The following is a 22,847-nucleotide window of genomic DNA, read 5'->3' as shown; positions in this document are numbered from 1 at the left end:
GGGCCTCCCACAGGGTAACTTGGGATGTGACAGACTGATCATTGAGGAGAAAATAATCCTGAATGGCACCCTGTAAATAGTTAAAAACATCAGGATCAATAAGAAGAGAATCCCTGAGTATTCATGACAATCCCGGGTGCCTAGATGTAAAAGAATGCAAGGCGAGCAAGTTAGTATCAGGTTCTCACCGCACTCCTTACTGGTATGTCCCTTTTAAAGTGGATGTTGCAGTGATAGTGGATGGCTCCACTTCAAATCAAAGTAGCAAAGTATATCACCAGCACACCAAAGTAAAATCTGCAACTAGTGGTCATTTTATTGATGTACACACATCTCCTCACAAAGCAACGTTTCGGTGCCACTCAGGGTCCCTTCATCCCTATCATGGTCCGACCAGGGAATGGGTACAGTCAGAGCCGGCGCTACCGCTAGGCAAACTAGGATGCCGCCTAGGGCGCAGTTGGCCCAGCTACCTCCCACTCCACCGCACTTCCAGCATACTGAATGCACCGTCCGAAAAAGTGTGGGCCGCACTGATGCTGTGTTTGCGCCACTCGCCGGAGACTGCAGGATGCTGAATTGTAGCTAGGCAACCAGGCCTAGGGTGTAGGCTTCCAATCCCCCATTCTCCACTGGCAGCGTCCGCACGCACTGGACTACTGTGAGGCGGGTTGCCGATTGGAAGATTGCCGCCCACTGGAGAACCACAGGAAACAGAATAGACAACCAGGCAGCCAATGAGGCACGGCACCGCACTGAGAACGCCCACCACCTCCAGGTCTCCGCCCCCTGTAGATGAGACGGAGCTCAAAGGTGAGAAATCCTTTTCTAGAGCGTCAGTGACTGGGCAGTGAGGAGTGAGTCGGGATGGCCACGCGGCGAACACAGGCAGCGCATCAGGGAAATAATGCAGCACTGCTGGGGCCTCGGCCGCTTGATTAGAGAGAGACCCGTCTGTGCTGTGGTGTTCCCAGCATGGACATACAGTCCCCCACTGCCCCCAGTGTGTTTTGTTTTTGCAGCCTCCCCTGAGCTTCCTCTGGTCATGCTGTGTGAGAAGCCCAGAGTTGCTAGGAGTACAGTGTCAGGTGAGGTTACCTTCAAGTTCAACCTCTATTCTATTATCCAGCACCCAATACCTCACTTGTAGTTTCTTTAGGGATATTTGGGTGATGCACAGGGACAGTGCTGGGAGTTGTATTTCCTGAGTGATTGTAACATCCCTCCGCTCCGTGCCAGGGTGGAACGCAGCAGAGGGAGAAACCGCCGAGGGTTTCCTCCCCTATTAGCGGAGGTGCTATGCGTTCCACGCTGGAACGCGGAAGGGCGCCGCGGCCGCGTGACATCGCGGCCGCGGCCTATTTAAACCTGATCTGAACGAGGAAGGGTGTTCACTATTGGGTTTCTCATGCCAAAACACCCTGGAACTACGCAGCATACAGGCAGACTACCGACCAGGACCTACTGGAGGATTTCCCTGCACACTACACGGGATCCATGTCTCTGCTGACCCCATCACCATAAGCGCAAGTACACTGGAGTCCTCTGGGCTCATTACATGGAACTCATGGACTGCCTAAACCTATAGCAATGTGATATCTTATACCTGGATTGCCTAAACCTATAGCAATGTGATATCTTATACCTGGATTGCCTAAACTTATAGCAATGTGATATCCTACTCATGGACTGTCTAATTCTCTAGTAGTGTGATAACAAATATATGGACTGCCTGAACCTATATTATTGGAATATATAAAGCCAGTGTATAAGGACTGCCTAAACTAGGTGTACTAAGTGGGCTACATCCTGTTCCTGGGGACCTCTAGATCCACGAGGGGTTATGTCCAAATAACTCCTCCTCCTTTAGTTTCTTGTTTTTGCTTTTGTTTGTACGGCTGATGATGCAAGAACCCCAAACTCTCCGCTTCTGACTGAGAGTGACGCCTGGGGTTCGTGATTGAGTGCTGTTTTCCCTACACTATAAAACTCAATTCCGCAGTTGTGATCCACCTCAGGTTATAGAAACACCAGCGGGCGTGACAGTGATATGTGAGGGGTAGGGATCTGCCAATACCAGTATCGGTATAGGTGCCAATACTGGGCATTTTCACAAGTACTCGTACTTGTGAAAATGCTGCGATACTAATTGCCAATACTAGTGTTCTGTCGGGAACGTCGACCCAGTCGAATTTGCCAACCTCAGCATCTGCGTTTGTGCACAGATGGGATTAACGAGGAAACAGGCATTTGTTGACAAAGTGTTTAATTTAAATTGTTCACAATTTATATCTTTAGCAATTACATTTATTATGTAATTGCTTACAATATTAATTGTGAATGTGCATAAAATGCCATCCACCATTTACTTCCATGGATTGCATATTATCAACGGTCACACATAACAATTTAAACGAAATACTTTGTCAATAAATCCCGGTTTCCTCGTTAATCCCGTCTGTGCAGATGCTGAGGTCGGCAAATTAGACTGGCTCAGCGTTCTCAACAGAACACAGAACAAAGAAGCAGGTCACAAGCACTCAGTAATTTAAACGAATATGTCCTTTTTTATTGGACAAAGATGTCACAATGATCAGAAAAGCCGACGTTTCGGGGCCGCGCAGGGTCCCTTCCTCAAGGCAGAAAGATGTGACAATGTAATAGTATTCACGCACCACATATATACCCCATGAAGTTAATCAATTATTGATAACCACACCCCCAATGATGTCAGAACGGTGGCAAAAAACGCCATATTTAAAAGTCAAAGGGTCATTTAAAAACGACATAATCAAACTAGCAAAGGTAATTGATAGACTATACCCACAATCTGATGATCCAGGTAGATGTTGTGGCTGTAGAGTGTCTGACATCGCTGCAACATGTGTAAGACAGTTGATAACAACGGCATTACAGTCTGGGATCCCAAAGCAGTGCATACATCTCCGCCCCTGGTCCCGATTTGCCGGCGCGGACTATACGCGTCATCGGTTACTGGGGCAACAGAGTGATACAATTCTCAGCTACTAACTCGGGTGTGGGAAGAAAAAGAAAGCTGATGTCCCCACTCAACAGGCACAGTAATTGATGTTCCCGGATCAAAAGGAGCAAAAAAACATACACTAACTAGTGATACAAGACAGAGGTGCATACAAAAAAGAAAATGATATTAGTAAAAATAACATATTTACATATAAAAAACCAAAACGGGGAACACGCAGAGGGATAATGCCAAATACATAAATATATGAAACATGCACCAGTCAGGACATGAAACAATAATAAGCTCAGAGACCATGAAGTATATCAAAGGAATAACTAAAAAAAATAGCATTAATTAGTTATATAAGGATAACCCCAATCAGTACATGAATGGGCTTCCTCTAAATGCAAACATTTTAAAAATTCTCCAGCATGTAATATTAATATATTAGGATGGAATATCTATATTAATGAATGACTGGTACACACAATCATAGAAATAGAGTAATCATATGAATATCAGGTGAGATGACGCTAACATTAGTCAACTAGGTAACAGGACAGGGATAGAGAAGTATTAAGTCCTCTAGGTTTTACTGTATTAAGTGTATGAATGCAAAAGGCTTCCCTACGTAATAATACATTGTCTCTATTACCACCTCTATGTGGTCTCGGTACCTGTTCGATAACCATTGCTTTGAGTTCGTGTGTCTGGTGATTCAATTGTGCAAAATGTATTGCCACTGGTTTGTTTGGGTCAATGTCCTTTCCTTGTCTTTTATATTCAATTGCCAATTTAATATCACTTTTATGTTTTTGATACCGTTTTTTAAAGGCGTTAATGGTTTTTCCCACATAAACTAGTGAGCAAGGGCATTTTAATATATATACACAGTACTCAGACACACAGTTCAAATAGCTGCGAATGGAGCATCTCTTCCCTGTGTATGGATGAAAAAATTAGTCACCGATAATGAGAGAGTTGCAGACGCTGCAATTGTGGCATCTGTAACATCCCTGCTTGGTGGGCAATTTATATGGCAAAGTACCATACTTGGAATGCAGGTCAGCACAGGCTAGGTAATCACGTAGGGATATATTTCCGGAATAAACTACACGGGGTGTATGTTTAACAGTGGGGACCAAGGTCCTGTCAGCTCTCAAGATATTCATATTACGTTGTACTGTGCGTTTGACCTGATATGAATAAGGGTTAAAATTAGTTATAAGGAGAGTGTCATTAGAGCACACCTCCTTGGGTTTGGGAGTACGAAACCTATCTCTGGCCACTTCAAGTGTATGTTCAAGTACATGTTTGGGATAACCTCTATCACTGAATTTTTTGTACATCTTTTGTAGTTTTATTTCGCAATCCGTAGCATCTGAGCAAATGGTCATAACCCGGACAAACTGAGAGACTGGCAAAGAGTCTCTCAGTCTATAGGGGTGCGCACTGCTATAGGAAAGCAACGCATTCCGGTCAGTAGGTTTTGTGTATAGTGAAGTGGAAATCTGTCCTTGATTAATCGTTACCATTACATCCAAGAAGGGGATCCTGGAATGTGACACCTCTGGGTTAAACACAATACCCTCTACAAGTGTGTTAAGATATTCTACAAAGATCTGTATATCATCATTAGGTCCTGACCACACCACAAAGATATCGTCTATATATCTGTCCACAATCTCACGTGTTCAAACAGTTCACATGGATAAATGAAAAGATCCTCCAAGTATCCCATGAATAAATTTGCATAGATAGAAAATGCTCTACAGCGTGTAGACCCCCATCAGTAGAGATACAAGTGTACAATGCAGATACATCCATGGTTAATAAAGTCCAACCTGGGTAAATGGTATCAATATCTTTCTATTTCATAATAAAGTCATTAGTGTCACGAGTATAGAAGTGGAGGGCTTTCACCATCGGTTGTAGAAAGTGGTCTAGTAGCATAGCTAACGGTTGTAGTACTGAACCAGTTCCGGCCACTATGGGCCTAAAGGTAAGTGGATCATATCCCTTATGGATCTTTGGTAGGCCATATATATTACTGGTGTACGAGCATGTTGGTTATAGAGCCACTCAGCAATGCCCTCAGAGATCCATCTCTGGTCCAGGGCCAAGTTGGTTAAAGATGACAGTTTATTAAGGATCGAGGTTAGGGGATCACGAGATATGGGATTGGGAGATATGTAGACAAGTCGGATAGAAGGTTGCATATGCCCATTCTATAGTTAAAGTGACATTAAACCCTCAGATTTTTTAACATAAAACAATAGTGTAATGTGTGCCTTACTGTAATCCATTGGTGTTTCCCTTCTCTTTACTGCTCTTCCTTTTAAATCTGTATCTGTTCTAATGCTGGGCAGAACTTCTGTTTTGCAGCAGACTGCCTTGTCTATGGAATGGCTACATGGTGCCTGTGTATAGGTTTGCAACATGAGCCAGCACTACAGGAAGAGGCAGTCAGCTGCAAAGGGAAGTTCTCCCTAAGCATGAGAAGACATGAGGATTTAAAAGGAAGAGCCGCAAAGAGAAGGGAAACTACCATGGATTACAGTAAGGCACACATTACAGTATTGTTTTATGTTAAAAAATCTGAGGGTTTAATGTCACTTTAACATAATCCATGATAATAATGGCAACCCCTTTGTCAGGAGGTTTTATGATGATAGAATCATCTTCCTGTAATAATTTTAGGGAGGGCAGTTCAACTCTGTTCAAATTAGAATAACGTGGGGGAGTGTGAGCGCGCCGTGATGACGTAGGACGGCTGCGCCCTCCTCCCGCACACGAGTTTCACCAAGCAGCCGAAAAGCAACGGGAGCCCGGTCGAAGCACGCTACGGGCTGAAATCTTGCCCCTGGTCTCCCTCTCTGACTCTCCTCCTCAGCCATCCGCTACTTCGGTGACCTGTGCTGGCTCTACCGCCAGCATCCACCTGTATACATCTGTGGAGCAGGGACAGCGGCAGCAGCAGCAGTCCAGCAGACGGGACTCTATACTCCCCCCTCCCCCCTTTGTTACCTGCTCCATTTTTTAGCTGGCAGAGCAGCAGACACCGGGTAAACCAGCCTCTCAGAGGATACTATAATGGGGAGCAAAGGAAAGAAAAAAGAGAAGCAGCCATCGCCACAGCAGTTCCAACTATCAGCATCAGCATCAACGCGACGGATTTCCTCATCAAAGATCGGGACATATTTTACAGGTACCCGTTCACGTTTATCACAGGGTGGAGATAATAGGATACAGGTACCTGCTTCCCCTACTAATGACTTCTCATTAGTATCAGGATGGTGCTGGGAGGCATGCAGAGGATATAAAAAAAACACTCTCCTCTTTCATGTCCACAGCTTCCCCTCATCCCCCCTTCACGTCCACAGCTTTCCGCTGCCAGACCCCATGTCAGCTTCATAGTCCCAGCTCCCTACATCTCCTCCTTCGTGTCCTCAGCAGCTCGGCAGCGTTCTGTGTGATGAGGGGGCGGGGATAACACCGCTTCCTACTCATTGGCTGCTGCGCCGGCTGGATTCTTCACGCTGCGCCCGAAACAAGCAAGACACATCTGCTGCTGTCCTATCCCCCCCGACCCAGCCTTCTTACTTACCTTTACACTCCAGCAGCAGCCTCCACCGCTCCCGCCTTCATCTTCTTCACCTCCGCCCACTAAAAAGAAAGCTCCGCCCCCAGAAAACAAAAAACCTTCCTGCACATGAACAGGAAGATACCAAAATATCACAATTGTACAGGGGGGGGCAGGGCCGGGACCGTACCAACTAACTTCACATGTAATGTACGGCCGTGGCGGACCCTGCAAGCACCATTCACGGACACCGGTGTCCGTGTACGGACACCTTGCCGATCCATGGGGGGCCCTCTTCTTCCTCGCTGGGCCCCCCCCAGCAGGCGGAACGCCAGGGCCCGGTCGCAATTGCGACCGCTGCGACCCTGGTAGTTCCGCCAATGTCTCAAATGTATACTGACGTTTCCCCAGAAGGGAAAACCTCTGGCCGGTTGGAAGGGATGGAGCTGGAGGGGATGGAGCAGCAGGATTTGGGATACTATTTGAGATCTCTTCCCACTAAGGAAGACATGGAAGGATATATATCGAGACCTGAAACAACTTATAAAGAGGAATTGCAAGTGTTAAAAACTGACATCGCAAGCATAGGAACTAGAGTAAGAGGGCTGGAGGAAAGCCTGGAAATAGGCTCCTCCAAAATGGACATACAACAGAAAACTATTAAAAAACAGTCCACTCTGATTCAAGATATGCTATATAGAATGGATGAAATGGAAAACAGGAGTAAATGGAATAATATAGGGATACGGGGTATACCTGAGTCAGTAGACGCACTTGTTCTTTCCCAAACCATAAAGTCCATATTAAATGGAATAATGGATAAAACCCCTGAAGCAGATCTATCCATGGAGGCAGTGTATAGAGTACCGGGATTTACTAAAAGAAATACAACACAGCCCCGAGATGTAATCTGTCGTCTACAAAATTTCCTGGAAAGAGAAGCAATATTCTCAGCTATAAGAGTTAAGAAAACAATAACGCACAATGGATATACAGTGACTTTTTCCCCTGATCTCTCAAAACAGACATTGATGCTCAGAAGGGTGATGAAACCCCTGCTCGAGGTCCTACAGGAGAGAGGAATAAGATATAAATGGGGGTTCCCCTTCCAGTTAATAGCATATAGAGATGGGAAAACAGTAAAATTCAGGTCATCAGAAGACCTTCCAGCTTTCTTAGAAACACTGGAAATGCCCATTATACTTCTACCAGACTGGCCAAAGGACTTAAACATAATTAGAGAACAACAAAGCCAGGGATGGACTGCAGTTAATCGTTAATCATTAATTAAATCGACCGGGTTATGAAAATTTGTGGTAATATTGGTGGGGCGGACGGACGTATCTTTGGCACCTACAACCCCAACAGAGCCCATTGTCCTTTTTTTTTTTTTGGGCTGGTTCTTGATTGGTTTATACAGGATGGGCAAAAAAAAAGCACCACCCCGTATACAAGAACATATTAATTGTATAGATGGTGTAAGAATATATGATGGTATGATTGCATTACTGTATGCATCTGTGATTGTATGTGTTCAGGTCATATGCTTAAAAACTCTAGAGAATCACTTAATTTGGTCATGGGTAGTCTGGCAATAGGTACTTATAATGTTAGAGGTTTTAATTTACCAGAAAAACTTTCACAAGCTCTGTACCATTTTCATAAAAAAAGGGTAGATATCTTGTGCATACAAGAAACGCACTTTAAGAAGGGGGAACACACACAGATAAGTAACAAATATTATACTAAATGGTATCACAGCACAAATCCCGAAAGTAAAGCTAAGGGGGTGTCCATAGGAATACATAAGAACGCACTAGTGGAAGAATTAGACACAGTAATAGATAATTGTGGGAGATATATTTTTTTGAAATTTTTGTACTGTAATGAATTGTATTCACTTGCGAATATTTATGCGCCAAATAAGGGACAACATAAGTTTTGTATAAAGATATTGAATAAGTTCGAACAATATGGAGTAGGCACGAAAACGGTGGTGGGAGATATGAATCTAACTTTTGACACAGAATTAGACACTACAAGCAAGCTACCCTTACCGGTAAAGGGGTTAAATAAACTTAGAACTAAAATGGATAAATTGGGGCTGGTGGACAGCTGGCGTATATTAAACCCCACAAGGAGAGATTTTACCTATTTCTCTACAGTACATACATCATACAGCAGAATAGACCATATCTGGATAGATCACGGGGCTGGAAATCAAGGATTCCTCCCTCACTTGAGAAGTGGGAGACCACGATGGAAGAAATAAGATACATGGAGGAATTAATTGCACAAGATAATGGTAAAATGGATAAACATAAGTATATATGGGAGGAATGGGAGTCCTATAGAAAATCTGAAGTATTCAGGAGCCTGATAATAAAAGACAGGGAGGAAAGGAAGAGATATAGAGATGAAACCTCCTTGATGCCTGTGGAAATATAATGGCCAATGAGTGAACGGTTAACTTTAAACAATATTTGGATTTATTGTTTTATCTTGAATCATAAATGCATTTGACCTATATGTCTGGGAGTAAGGGGAAAAAGGAGGATAGGATAAGGGGAGAAGGGAAGTCCAAGGTGAATATACACATTTATTTTAAAGTAAAAAGGGGGTGAAGGCACCTCCACGGGGCCTAGAAAATAGAATTCTAGGTGGTATTAAAGGGTAACACATCACATAGATGAACACAAGTAATTAGAATACATTTTTGGTTGGGTACACAATAAGGAAGACTAAACAGAATTTTGGTTCTTATTTTAGGAGGGGGATTCACACTTTATTACTCACAGGTGGACATGTATATTTTAAGGGGTGCACATAGAAATAGGGAATATATTCACATATTACGGGGGGTAGGGTAAGAAATTATGAAGAATAGGGTACAAGGAACTCAAATCTAAGAGATAGAGGAATAAATAGAAATAACCACGCACCGCACATACGGGGGACCAATCAATAACACTTGGACTTCCTTCCCCCCCCCCACAATGTATGTATGAATGTATGTACAGTATGTACATGTATATATGTGTGTTATATATAAATCTATATGTATTTTGAAATAAAAATATATTAACACAAATTGAAATAACGTGAACGATTGTGTGTCTTTCTCCGGTCAGTGATGTTACGAGTGTCATATCTGACAGTTTTGATAAAGGTCTCAATGGAAGCAAATTGACCAGGTGGTATGAATGAGATTTTATTCTTGAACTTGTTGGTGGACGAATCTATGCCTTTAGTACAAGATTGATGACTAAAGTGTTGCTTTAACTTTAAAGAGCGTTCCAGTTTAACCACTTCAAGACCAGGCGTTTAGACCCCCTTCCTGGCCAGGCCATTTTTCAGTGTTCAGCGCTGCAGTACTTTGACTGACGTTTATTCCGTCATGCAACGCTGTACTGAAATGAATTTTATACCATTTTTTGGGGACAGATAGAGCTTTATTTTGGTGGTATTTAAACACCACTGGGGGTTTTATTTTTTATTATAATTAGGAAAAATTACAGAAAATTTTTGGGAAAAATTTTTTTTTTACATTGTTAGGAAACATTTTCTATTACCCAGTTTTTTTGGTAAAATATAAAAGATCGGGTCACGTCGGGTAAATAGACACCAAACATGTCAAGCTTTAAAATTGCGCGCACCCGCGAAATCGCAGAAAACTACCAAACCCAAAATTGGCCATAGGCGACACTTTAAAAGCTTTTACCGCTCATCAGTTTAGTGTTATCAGTGATTGATGGCCCGAGAATTATTGCTCTCACTCGGACGTTCGCGGCAATATATGTAACATGTGCGGTGTAATGGGCGCAATCGTCTTTTTTGCACGTATGCGCCCCAACGCATGTTTGCATGCGTGTATGTATGGGTGGGGACTTTTTAAAACATTTTGTTTTTTTATTCTTTTTTATGTGTAACTTTAAATTTGGGGGGGGACTTAAAATGTTTTTCCTTTTTTTCCCCCCCACTAAACTTTATTGCTATCACATACGGGGGCTAATAACCCCCCCCCCCCTATGTGATAGCAAAATGTGTGACAGGTCATCTTTATGGAGACATCAGGGGTATCCAAGACCCATCACTGATCGGCACCCCATACACGCGATCCGCCGGCTCTAAAGCCGGCGGATCGCTTGTATGGTAACAGGCATCGCTGCCTGTTTTTAAGAAAAGGCAATTTCCCGCTTGCGCGCGCCAAGCGGCGTGTCTGAGCGGACGTCTAAAGACGCCCGCTCAGATCTAGAGAGCTCCGGGCCGGCCGGTTTTCTACTACGGCCGGCCCGGAGGCAGTTAAAGGTGTCGATTTCAAACTGAAAATCATTAAACACTGGTAATGGACAAAACGAGAGTCCCTTACTAAGAACATGACTTTCAACATCAGAGATGATTCTAGATGACAAATTGATTATCGGACATTCTTGAGCCTTTGTTGTCTCGTATTGATGGATGGCCCCGAATTTCTTCTTCTTACTACCTCTTCTGGTGCGTTTCTTCCGGTCCTTCCTAAAAAAGGAGTGGATGAAGAGGCTGATCCAGTGATGGCAATGGTGTCCTGTATTTGTGCTGATGGTGCGTTACTATCCGTGGGAGGGATTTTCAGTGGGTCGTTCGCTTTCACTAGAGCTAGTATTTCGTTTGTTTGTTTCGTTTGTTAAAACGCTGTCTTGTTCCCCCACGTGCGGAGGCGCCGCCCCTGCGTCGTCTTTGGAAAGGTATCCCCGGTAAGCCAGGGTATACTCTACCATCCTGGTAGTCTTGGCACACTTGTTTAAACTTCTCACGTTTAGCAGCATGGATTTTATCAGCATAAGTACGTGTTTCAGAATCTATTTTTTTCAACTTCAGCATTAAAGGCAACATCATCTGCCATTTTGCTGTGGATCTTGGTCTCATGTAACATGACGTCCTTGTTAATTTGACATAGTTGTGTTTTGATGAATGTAATATGGCGTTTTTTGCCACCAAATCTATACTCCCAAACCCAAGGAGGTGTGCTCTAATGACACTCTCCTTATAACTAATTTTAACCCTTATTCATATCAGGTCAAACGCACAGTACAACGTAATATGAATATCTTGAGAGCTGACAGGACCTTGGTCCCCACTGTTAAACATACACCCCGTGTAGTTTATTCCGGAAATAGATCCCTACGTGATTACCTAGTCTGTGCTGACCCGCATTCTAAGTATGGTACTTTGCCATATAAATTGTCCACCAAGCAGAGATGTTACAGATGCCATTGCAGCGTCTGCAACTCTCTCATTATCGGTGACTCATTTTTTCATCCATACACAGGGAAGAAATACTCCATTTGCAGCTATTTGAACTGTGTGTCTGAGTACTGTGTGTATAAATTAAAATGCCCTTGCTCACTAGTTTATGTGGGAAAAACCATTAACGCCTTTAAAAAACGGTATCAAAAACATAAAAGTGATATTAAATTGGCAATTGAATATAAAAGACAAGGAAAGGACATTGACCCAAACAAACCAGTGGCAATACACTTTGCACAATCGAATCACCAGACACACGAAATCAAAGCAATGGTTATCGAACACGTACCGAGACCACATAGAGGTGGTAATAGAGACAATATATTATTACGTAGGGAAGCCTTTTGGATTCATACACTTAACACAGTAAAACCTAGAGGACTTAATACTTCTCTATCTCTGTCCTGTTACCTAGTTGACTAATGTTAGCGTCATCTCACCTGATATTCATATGATTACTCTATTTCTATGATTGTGTGTACCAGTCATTCATTAATATAGATATTCCATCCTAATATATTAATATTACATGCTGGAGAATTTTTAAAATGTTTGCATTTAGAGGAAGCCCATTCATGTACTGATTGGGGTTATCCTTATATAACTAATTTATGCTAATTTTTTTAGTTTGATAATTTTGATAGTTTTGATAGTTTGATAGTTTTGATTTTTCCTTTGATATACTTCATGGTCTCTGAGCTTATTATTGTTTCATGTCCTGACTGGTGCATGTTTCATATATTTATGTATTTGGCATTATTCCTCTGTATGTTCCCTGTTTTGGTTATTTATATGTAAACATGTTATTTTTACTAATATAATTTTCTTTTTTGTATGCACCTCTGTCTTGTATCACTAGTTAGTGTATGGTTTGTGTTTTTGCTCCTTTTGATCCGGGAACATCAATTGCTGTGCCTGTTGAGTGGGGACATCAGCTTTCTTGTTCTTCCCACACCCGAGTTAGTAGCTCTGGTACATAGCCCCGGCGCCTGCGCCGTATGATGGCTGAGAATTGTATCACTCTGTTGCCCCAGTAACCGATGACGCGTATAGTCCGCGCCGGCAATTCGGGACGGGGGGCGGAGATGTATGCACTGCTTTGAGATCCCAGACTGTAATGCCGTTGTTATCGACTGTCACTCTCATGTTACAGCGATGTCAGACACTCTACAGCCACAGCATCTACCTGGATCATCAGATTGTGGGTATAGTCTATCAATTACCTTTGCTAGTCTTGAGCCTTTTATGTTGTTTTTAAATGACCCTTTGACTTTTAAATATGGCGTTTTTTGCCACCGTTCTGACATCATTGGGGGTGTGGTTATCAATAATTGATTAACTTCATGGGGTATATACTGTATGTGGTGTGTGAATACTATTACATTGTCACATCTTTCTGCCTTGAGGAAGGGACCCTGCGCAGCCCCGAAACGTCGGCTTTTCTGATCATTGTGACATCTTTGTCCAATAAAAAAGGACATATTCATTTAAATTACTATAATAAACTACAAATGCAGTTACTCTAACTGTGAAGTTACTGCGGACATCCCATAATGTTCGGTGTTCGGCGAACGCTCGAACATGCTATGTTCGAGTCGAACATAGGTTCGACTCGAACGCGAAGCTCATCCCTACTGAACAGTAGTCAAACTATATACAACTTAGTCCCAATGTACCCGGGTACCTAACCCACTGGCCAGTGGTAGTTTCTTCAGCTGGCCAAAGTTGAGGCCCAATATAAATGGTGGAAATCTGTGTGTACTGTCAATGACGACAACAACAGGCCGGAGGCCTCTCACCCATACACGGAGGGAGATTTCCGTCTGTAGGCGGCAGGGTTGTCAGGAATTATCTTCTGTGGTGAAGAACTGTCTATTAGGAGCTGAAGTCTAATGTCATCAGGGGTTCTGGTTGTCAGATTTGGCGTCCGTCCTTGCCGAGTCGCCGCCCGCAATGTCCTCTCAGCAGGATGGCACCTCACCCGTCGCCTCAGATGATCGTCTGCCCGGCATGAACAAACAGAGATTCACTCTGTGTAGCCAATGTCACTTCAGGACTGCACCGGTGGCAAGTGAGCACAGTCTCTCCACACGCTGGCTGCACAACACACGAAACAGCAGTCTGGGTTCTCTGTGTCCTCACACCAGACTGACGCCAGCAACCTTTGGCCCCAAGAGTTCACTTCCCCTCTCTCCTGTAGCACTCTGGGAAATGTAGTTCATGTACACATTGTCATTTATAATTCCTCCTCAGCTGTGTCCACAATCCCCACAAGACTGTGCTTTCTGGCTCCACCTACAGCTGCAATATCTTTTCTCTTAAAGGAGCTGATACCACAACAGGGCTACACACTAAATCAAATTATTTTTTATATTATGTACAACACTAATAAATGAACCAATATCCAATCAAATATACCATAGGTCAACAAATAAAATTGTGCAAAAAACAAAACAAAAAAAACAGCAAATAAAATGGTGCCAAAGGAAATTCAGTGATGTCTTATGCTGTGTCCACAACAATTCTTTAATAATATTCAATGTGAGGTTTCCACCATTCCCCGGCGCTTGTCATCAATATAATCCATAAAGGTGCATTTAATTTGATGGTCTGTGGTATATTTGATTGGATATTGGTTAATTTATTAGCACGGTATGCAATTTACAAAACCCTATGGATAACTATAGAAAGAAGGAGGGAGTTATTATGGAATTTGCTGTGGGTTAAGCTCTGGTATATGGCTGTGATGGGGAAATTGTCAAGGACTGGGTGTGGATAAACAAAAGTATAGGATAAAAGGTTTTATCTTGCTGCACTCCTTACCGGATATCCTTTGCATACGGGTGGGTGCTCGTAGTGACCATGGATGGCGCCATGAACAATATACAAATATCAATGGCAATTTTTCATTAAAATGGACTTTTGCTGATCATTTTAATCGGTGTGCTGGTGACATCCCATTCAAATGCAAATGCTTTCAGGGCCTCAGAGGGTCCCCTTCATCAGGCGTCATTCTGAGCCTTGAATTCGTTCTTGAATTCTTGAATTGAAAACTTGAATTCGTTCAATAGAAAATGGAAAATGTGGATCCCTTAAAATAATATGATGCATGGTTTCCCCTCTTCCTTATCCTTGTCCTTGACCCTTTTATCTCCCCTCTATCCTTTCTCTATGCAGTAGCTCATAGCTCACTTAGATGCACCAGTGTGTTGTTTAACCGGGACAACACTGTTTTGTTCAATGGTATTGAGTGAATTGTTGACTTCTACTTTCCTTCTTGTTGCCCTTCTTGTTGCATTAATCGTGCTTGTTATCTTTGGAAAACCCAATAAAAATCTTTAAAATAAAAAGACAAAAAATATTTGTATCCAAATTTTGTCTAGAGCCTTATATGTTCTCATGGATTGAAGCCATCTACTCCACTCTCACAGCAGCCTTATGGGTTTTTGGAAACCTCATCAGCTTTTTTTCTCCCTACATAACGGTACTAGACAGGGGTCCCATCTTTCCCCCTGATATTTATCTTTCCCCTTGAGCCCCTATTGTGCTACATTCAATTCACTCGAATACAGACCTCAAGGGAATTGCTATTGGCATGGTCACCCGTAAGGTTGCTGGTTTTGAGGATGACGCACTCTTTTTTTGTTACTTAACTTGTGACGTCCTTGCCTTCTCTTCTACAGACCTATGGTCAGCTTTCCAATGTCAAAATCAGTCTGTCCAAATCTGAAGCTTTGAATATCAACATTCCATTGGGACCATTGTGTGCCCTTCAGAGCAGTTTAAGTTTCAAATGGGCATCAGTTTATATTAAATACTTAGGGGTGAACCTTGCCCGCCTTCCGCAATTGGGTCTTCCCCTTAAATTTTCCACCCTTCCTCTCTCTGCCATTAGGAGAGATTTGAAGGTCGGGGACATTCTCCCTAACCATTTTCCTGGTTAGGGATAAATGTACTCTCTCATCTCCTGTACCTCTTTCAAACCCTTGTCAGAATTCCTAGCTTTTTTTCTCAGGACGGTCCAAGCGGAGTTTAGGAATTTCTTATGAGCATACAAACAACATCAAGTTAATGTGTGTTCCTAAGCACAAACACTACGAAGGGATAGGCTTTCCTTGCCTGGTTTTGTACATTAGGATTACCCATATGACCAGCATCTTGGTTGTTGTAAACATTTGCCCCTTAAACTGTGGGTTCAGGTGGAACAACAATAACTAGAATAGCCTTTGTCGGCTATTCGGTTGTTCCCTGGCTAATGGATTCCCTGAGTTCGAATACACTCAGGGAATCCTAACTAGTAAGGATGTTACTGGTCCTTAAACAGGATAGGTACCTCTTTAGTAGATCTCCATGTCTGAATTTTCCATGATTATAGGCCTTCCCCTATTCGTTCCAGACCGGTTAGATCCAGCTTTCAAATCTTTAGTTTGGGCCAGTAAGTTTAAGGCCTGCCACTTCACCTCTTCAGGGAAATGGATACCTACCCTGGAAATACTGGTGCTGACAGACCCACAGCTCTCGATGTGGAAGGCAATCCAGCTCAGGCATTTCTTGCTTTCTCTACCCAGTCCTAGGGTGCTAGGGGGTATCTCCACACCCTTTGAGAAGCTCTGCTTAGATCCCTCTTCCCTAAGGTTTGCTCTATCTCATTCTTATATTATGGTAAATCAACCCACTCCTGGTACTATTCCTAGGTATCTTAGGAAATGGGAGGGGGACCTGAGGGTCTCTTTCTTTAAGGCCCAGTGAGACCGGATCCTCCATTTCAATTACAAGTCTTCCATGGCAAGTATGATCCAGGAATCGGGCTTCAAAATTTTATCCAGGTGGACCAGGATCCCCGCAACACTCCACAAAATCATTCCACAATCCTCTACCCAGTGCTGGAGATGTAACCAGGCCCAGGGTACTATGCTTCATATTTTTTGGGAGTGCCCAGTGCTTCAGCCTTTTTGGTTGGGAGTGCGCTCCTGGGCTAAGAAACTGACGGCCGTTAACCTGAGTGACAACCCTACTGTATACTTGCTCATTTAAATCATTTATCTAGACATAGATACAGGAGCTCACTCTTGGTCCATTTGAGCAATGTGTTTAGGGTACCTATTCCCCTCTGCTGGAAACAGGCCTCTCCACCTTCTCTCGCTTTGTGGTGCAGGAAAGTTCAGAAATTGTGTTACGGACGATATAACTTCAGCTCTCAAGCAACTGGGATGCCTTCAGGGCCACCTGGTACCACTGGCTGGACCTTACTTTCTGTACCGAATATGGGGACCTTCTCAACTCTGACGGGGTTGTTTGCGGGGGGGGGGGGGGGGTTTGAGGATGGCAGGAGAGGTGAGCAGTCTGTGCCAGGGTAGCCGATTTGGAAAAATTCTCCATTTCAGCTCACTTTCCAGTTCGGCTGTGTTGTCCTGGATTGTTCACTTCTCCTGCCTTCTCTGGACTTTTTACCCTTTTGTGGATAACCCTGTAAGTATTCCTCTGCTGTCTTGCCTTGTTCGAAATCCTTATTTTTAACTTATTCCACTACATTTGGGGGTCTGGCAGACCTGTACACTCCATTCCTCCCTTTTGCCCCTCCTGTTCTCCTCTTTCTAAGTGCTCTTGCCTATTCTTTATTTGCTTTCTTGTATTTCCCCTTCTTCTTTTCCACAAGGGTTCTTTTTTTTTCTTTTTTTCTACTCTCATTTGGGTTTTTAATTGGTTGAGAGATGGAAGAGAGGAGTGTTTTGAAGGTTATCTGGCTTATGCCACTTCCACATTATATTGCTACAGCTTTGCTTGTTTGTTACCTAATGTTTTGCACAAGTAATGTTTTATGCAGAATGTCTACTGCACTCTGATCTGTGTTCTCTTTATTTTCTCTGTACTCCTACGGCTACAATAAATAAAGAAAAAAAATACTCGGCAGAGGGGGAGAACACTGGGAGATTGTTTGCTCAATTGTCACAGTCACAAGATTCGGTTCCATACGTGAAGGGCCTTGATGGCTGTATTTACACTGATTCTGAATTTTTTTAATCAATTTTTAAACAGTTTTATAATGAGCTATATACTACGAAGGTAATGTATACAAGGAAGTACCTTATGCAGTCTATAGCTACTATGGGGGTTATTCACAAAGCTGCCGAAGGAATAACCCAGCCATAGTGTAGTGAGCTGAACGCTCTTCGGCTATTTACTTCAGCCTTACATCGGGTAAAATCAGCCACACATCGGCTGCCTTCGGCTCTGCATGTTTGGCTGAGCCGAAGTGCAGAAGGACTTCGATTCAGCTGATCCAAAATCTGGCTCGGCTAAGCCAAAGCTCTGGCAGCTCGCTCGCCGCCGTTCACCCCTATTCTCATAGTGAATAGCCGAATGCTGCTGAGCGGCTTTTGGCTCGGCTATTCTGCTCGGTACCTCCGAGGTAGCGAGTAGAATAGAAAAACAGTTAAATGCATGAAAAACATTAAAAGTAGAAAAATTATTTTCAAAATGTAAAAAAATAGGAACATTTTAAAAATGTTAATATTTTAACCACTTGATGACCAGGATGTTAAACCCCCTTCCTGTCCAGGCCATTTTTCAGTGTTCAGCGCTGCAGTACTTTGACATTTATACCGTCATGCAACGCTGTACTGAAATTAATATTATACCATTTTTTGGGAACACATAGAGATTTCTTTTTGTGGTATTTAATTTTTTACTCTATTGATGATGTTCAAATCCCTCCCCACTCTATCCAAAACTTTATGTCAGTGACCAACATTTTTTATTTTAGAGCCCCATAAAGCACAATGGGAGAGCACAAATGAATTTTACAACCTGAATCAACCTCTGTATGGTGTAAAGGGGTGATGGTTCCTGAAATTTGTATTTTCTGGTATTTGCTGGTAGCCACTAGCCTTTTTGTGTATTGTATCATGGCAATATGGGTTTCTTTTTAGCACACTATAAATACTCCAGCTATCTGACAGTATAGGTGCTTAGTGGCATAACACTTCTCACCAAACTTGAAATACATTTTTACCTCTTTTTAAATTTCATGGAAAACTCATGTGTTCATATTGCTTGTGTATTATATATCTGTATTTCATGTTTTTGTTGTTTTTCAGTGTGATCCATAAAGCCACATAATGGACCAAAAATCCACAGGACCAAATTCCTGATGCTTTTACGTATGGATGCATTTTAATTTACAATGTTAAATATTTGAGAACAAGCTACTACTAATAATAATACTCAATTACTTTGTATCTCAAATGTATTTTCACCCTAATTGTACTTCACAACTAACGTTACCAAGTGTTTTGTTGCTGTGCTTATTTTATTTTGAGAAACAGGCAACTGAATTTTTCAATAAAGCAGAATTATGTACCCTCCAAAAAATAGCAGTCATTTAAGTACATAGTTGTTTAATATCTTCTTGTGTCATGCAGTTATTTGGAGTCTTCTCTCAGCTCACAGTGGTGCCATTTCTGGCCCTACAGTAATGGGTAATGGGCCCATTACTTTAGTGGGAAGCCTTGCTAGGGAATATAATATCTAAAGTGGCCGGAAAATTGGTCACTGTTTGCACAGAGTTGCTCAGGTTTCAAATACCCGGACTGTACCTTTACCCAGATACTAACATAAAGCTTTGTGTGTATGTATATAATTACAGATGTAGATCAATGGAGGAGCCCTCCGCACACCTCACAGCAGTACCGGCCAATAAGCAAAGTGGTGCTCGTAATGATGACCACGAATGGCGCCGTGCAAACACAGAACAAAAAGCAAATCACCAGCACTCAGTAATAAAGATGAATATGTCCTCTTTATTGGACAAGACGTCACAGTGATCCAAAAAGCCTAAAAAAAAGGCTGATCACTGTGACGTCTTGTCCAATAAAGAGGACATATTCATCTTTATTACTGAGTGCTGGTGATTTGCTTTTTGTTCTGTATATAATTACACACTCGGGTAAAGAGGCACCCTTGACCAGCAGCAGTAGAGAGTGCAAACACAACTAGGAGGAATTTCTACCTTGTCTCATAGTATGTTAGTATACAATGTACAAAATGTAGGTTGCATCACACACAAGGTTTATTACTATTCAGGTAGTAACAGCATTTTTAGTATTAATTTCAAATATGTCTTACCCCTTTTTGAACTGCAAGTAATTACATACTCAGAACTATTTTTGTAGTCCATCATCTTTTTGTCAACCAAACCTATAATACATCCATCTTAAAGGTAAGAGCTACAAACTCATACAAAGTTAAAACAGCAATATATAATACCCAGAAATGTCTGGAAGCTCTAAACAAAACTTGAAACAATAGAAATATAAAAGAAAAAGGAAAGACCCTAAATAATATCAGAACATTACACAAAAATAAAACCAAAGTCACATTTGGGTCCTCCTGTATGCCAAGGTACCTAAAGTTTTTCCTTAATGCTAGTAACTTTGATGTAATGTCAATGACCATGTAGCGAAGTTGGAATGATGTGTCTCATTGACATGTCTCACTACACATATTTCTTGTTATGTTCGTGGGCACATTTAGCGTTGAGAGGTAAACAACAAACTTTTAAGGTACCCAATTAAAGCAGCAAATATTAGATTGATGTGGAAAAATATATTAACAATAGATAAAAAAACAGAATACAGCAATACATCTCATATATTATAAACAGCCTCAGAAAATGACTATCCCTAACCATTACCTGCAAAAAACAAAACGTATAATCCACCTTGTGCCAATAGGAATAACTTGAAGCGTGCACTAATAGCAAGCAAACTATATCAAGTGAATGTAAATCTGGGTGCCGCACTTTGAAAGTGACACAATCCAAAGGGAACACTATGTGTACAGTTTCAAACAATGCTGAAAATAAATTAGAAATCACAATAAGAAATATATAATGCAAGTTTATCATCTTTACTCATAAATCCATAAAAGTGCACATGCTACCTCAAAAAGCGATCAATCCTGATCCAGTGAGGCATCGGAAACCAGTGTAAACTAGTTTCTTTAGCAACATCCTCAGTTACCCCGCACATCTCCGGTGACATCAAACAATCTCTGGTGACCCCGCACATCCCCGGTGACATAAACAGTCTCCGGTGACCTCGCACATCTCTGGTGACATCAAACAATCCCCGGTGACCCTGCACATCCCCGGTAACATCAAAAAATCTCCGGTGACCCCACACATCCCTGGTTACCCCGCACTTCTCTGGTGACCCCGCACATCCCCCATGACACCAAACAATTTCCAGTGATCCTGCACATCCCCTGTGACCCCACATATCCCCGGTGACACCAAACATTCAACGGTGACCCCGCACATCTGCAGTGACACCAAACAATCTCCTGTGACCCTGCACATCCCCGATGAGACCAAACAATTTCCAGTGACCTCACACATCCCCGGTGACACCGCACTTCTCTGGTGACACCAATCTCCGGTGACCTCAAACAATGTTCAGTAACCCCCGCACATCCCAGGTGACCCCACACATCTCAGGTGACACCAAATAAGCTCCGATGACCCTGCACTTCTCCGGTGACACCAAACATTCTCTGGTGACACTATACAATCTCCGGTGATCCTGCACTTCTCCGGTGACATCAAACAATCTCCGGTGACCCCGCACATCCCCGGTAACACTGCACAGTGGAGGGATCTATCGAAACTGGAGCAGACAAAATCTGGAGCATATTTGCACTGCAGCCAATCAGCTTCTCTGAATCAGTTTCAAATCTTACCTGAGCAAACTGAAGAGAGAAGCTGATTGGTTGCCATGGGCAACGGCTCCAGATTCTGTTTGCTCCAGTCTTGATCAATTACCCCCCAATGTATTTGTATCTGTTCTAACAGTCATATCTGTAAATGAGAAGAAGGGGAGGGGGGGACATTGGGGAACCTGGGCTTGGTGCAAGCAGAGAGTAAGGCCCCATTCACACACGAATCGGCCTGCACTTACAGCTCCGTGCTGCGTGCAGGGCCATACCAAGTAGCTGCCGGGAAGGACAGGTGCTGCGTGTGATTAGAACGCAGCCCCCGTCCTTCTCTATGGGGCTACGCGGCCGTACGCCCCCCCTACGCTCACCTCATTTGCAGGTCCGTAGGGGTGCGGGTTTTCTGGCCGGGACGCATACATGTTCCATTCCGGCGGCGTATGGATACGATCACCCGCACCCCTACGCACCTGCAAATGAAGTGAGCGTAGGGGGGGCGTACGGCCGCGTAGCCCCATAGAGAAGGACGGGGGCTGCGTTCTAATCACAAGCAGCACTTGTCCTTCCCGGCAGCTACTTGGTACGGCCCCGCACGCAGCACGGAGCTGTACGTGCAGGCCGATTTGTGTGTGAATGAGGCCTAAATGTGACCCAGGAGAGGAAGAGATCCGAGAGAGGCACACAGAGAGAAGTCTACAGAACAGGACAAGTGCAGGAGATTCTTTCTAACACACACACAGAGAGCACAATGACAGGAGATCTCCCTCACACAGAGCACAGCTATAACTCATCTCTGCTCTCTCAAATGGGAGGGGGGAACAGCTGATTGCAGTTTAGAGATAACAACCCGACCCTCTGGGAGATGGATTGAAGATCTTGTGGAGGGAATTTTGAATTTCTAGGTCTCTGGCCTGTAAAAGAATCTATAAAATAAAGTATGAAAAACAGCCCTGTGACTCCTGAGAATGCACACACATATACACTCCCCTGCATCTCCCCATTACCACAAAAAACTCAAAATCACTTACAAAAGGTGGAAATGTCCTTTAAGGTGATTTATAAGCTTCCTCAAAAAATGTCCAGTTTTATGAAAAACCTGTGACTTTAATTATATAGCATAAAGTCAATAGCATACAATGATATAGCAAAAAATTAATAAACAAATAGATAATTAAAATATATAGTTCAGAGAATAATGCAGAGTTAGTGGTCCCTGAAAATCACCTTGTGTGAAGTCTTAGAAGTTTTATTGACTTGTGAGGATTCTAGACGAAAATAGTCTTC

General features: G+C 42.8%; 1 protein-coding gene across 1 annotated transcript in view; it reads left to right on the top strand.

Moving 5' to 3' along the window:
- Nucleotides 1–19,055, top strand: part of LOC108799384 (electrogenic sodium bicarbonate cotransporter 1-like) — a gene marked incomplete at its 5' end in the record, with an annotated part of 300,557 nt that extends 281,502 nt beyond the window's left edge. Inside the window, one exon of the mRNA XM_018571249.1 lies at nt 18,950–19,055. The remainder of the gene's footprint in view (nt 1–18,949) is intronic.
- Nucleotides 19,056–22,847: the final 3,792 nt, after the last annotated feature.

Source organism: Nanorana parkeri, unplaced genomic scaffold (genome assembly GCF_000935625.1).
Source record: "Nanorana parkeri isolate BGI_ZX_2015 unplaced genomic scaffold, ASM93562v1 scaffold1710, whole genome shotgun sequence".
Lineage (NCBI taxonomy): Eukaryota > Metazoa > Chordata > Amphibia > Anura > Dicroglossidae > Nanorana > Nanorana parkeri.
The sequence above is the reverse complement of the archived record's forward strand: the minus strand, read 5'-3'. Positions and strand labels throughout refer to the sequence as shown.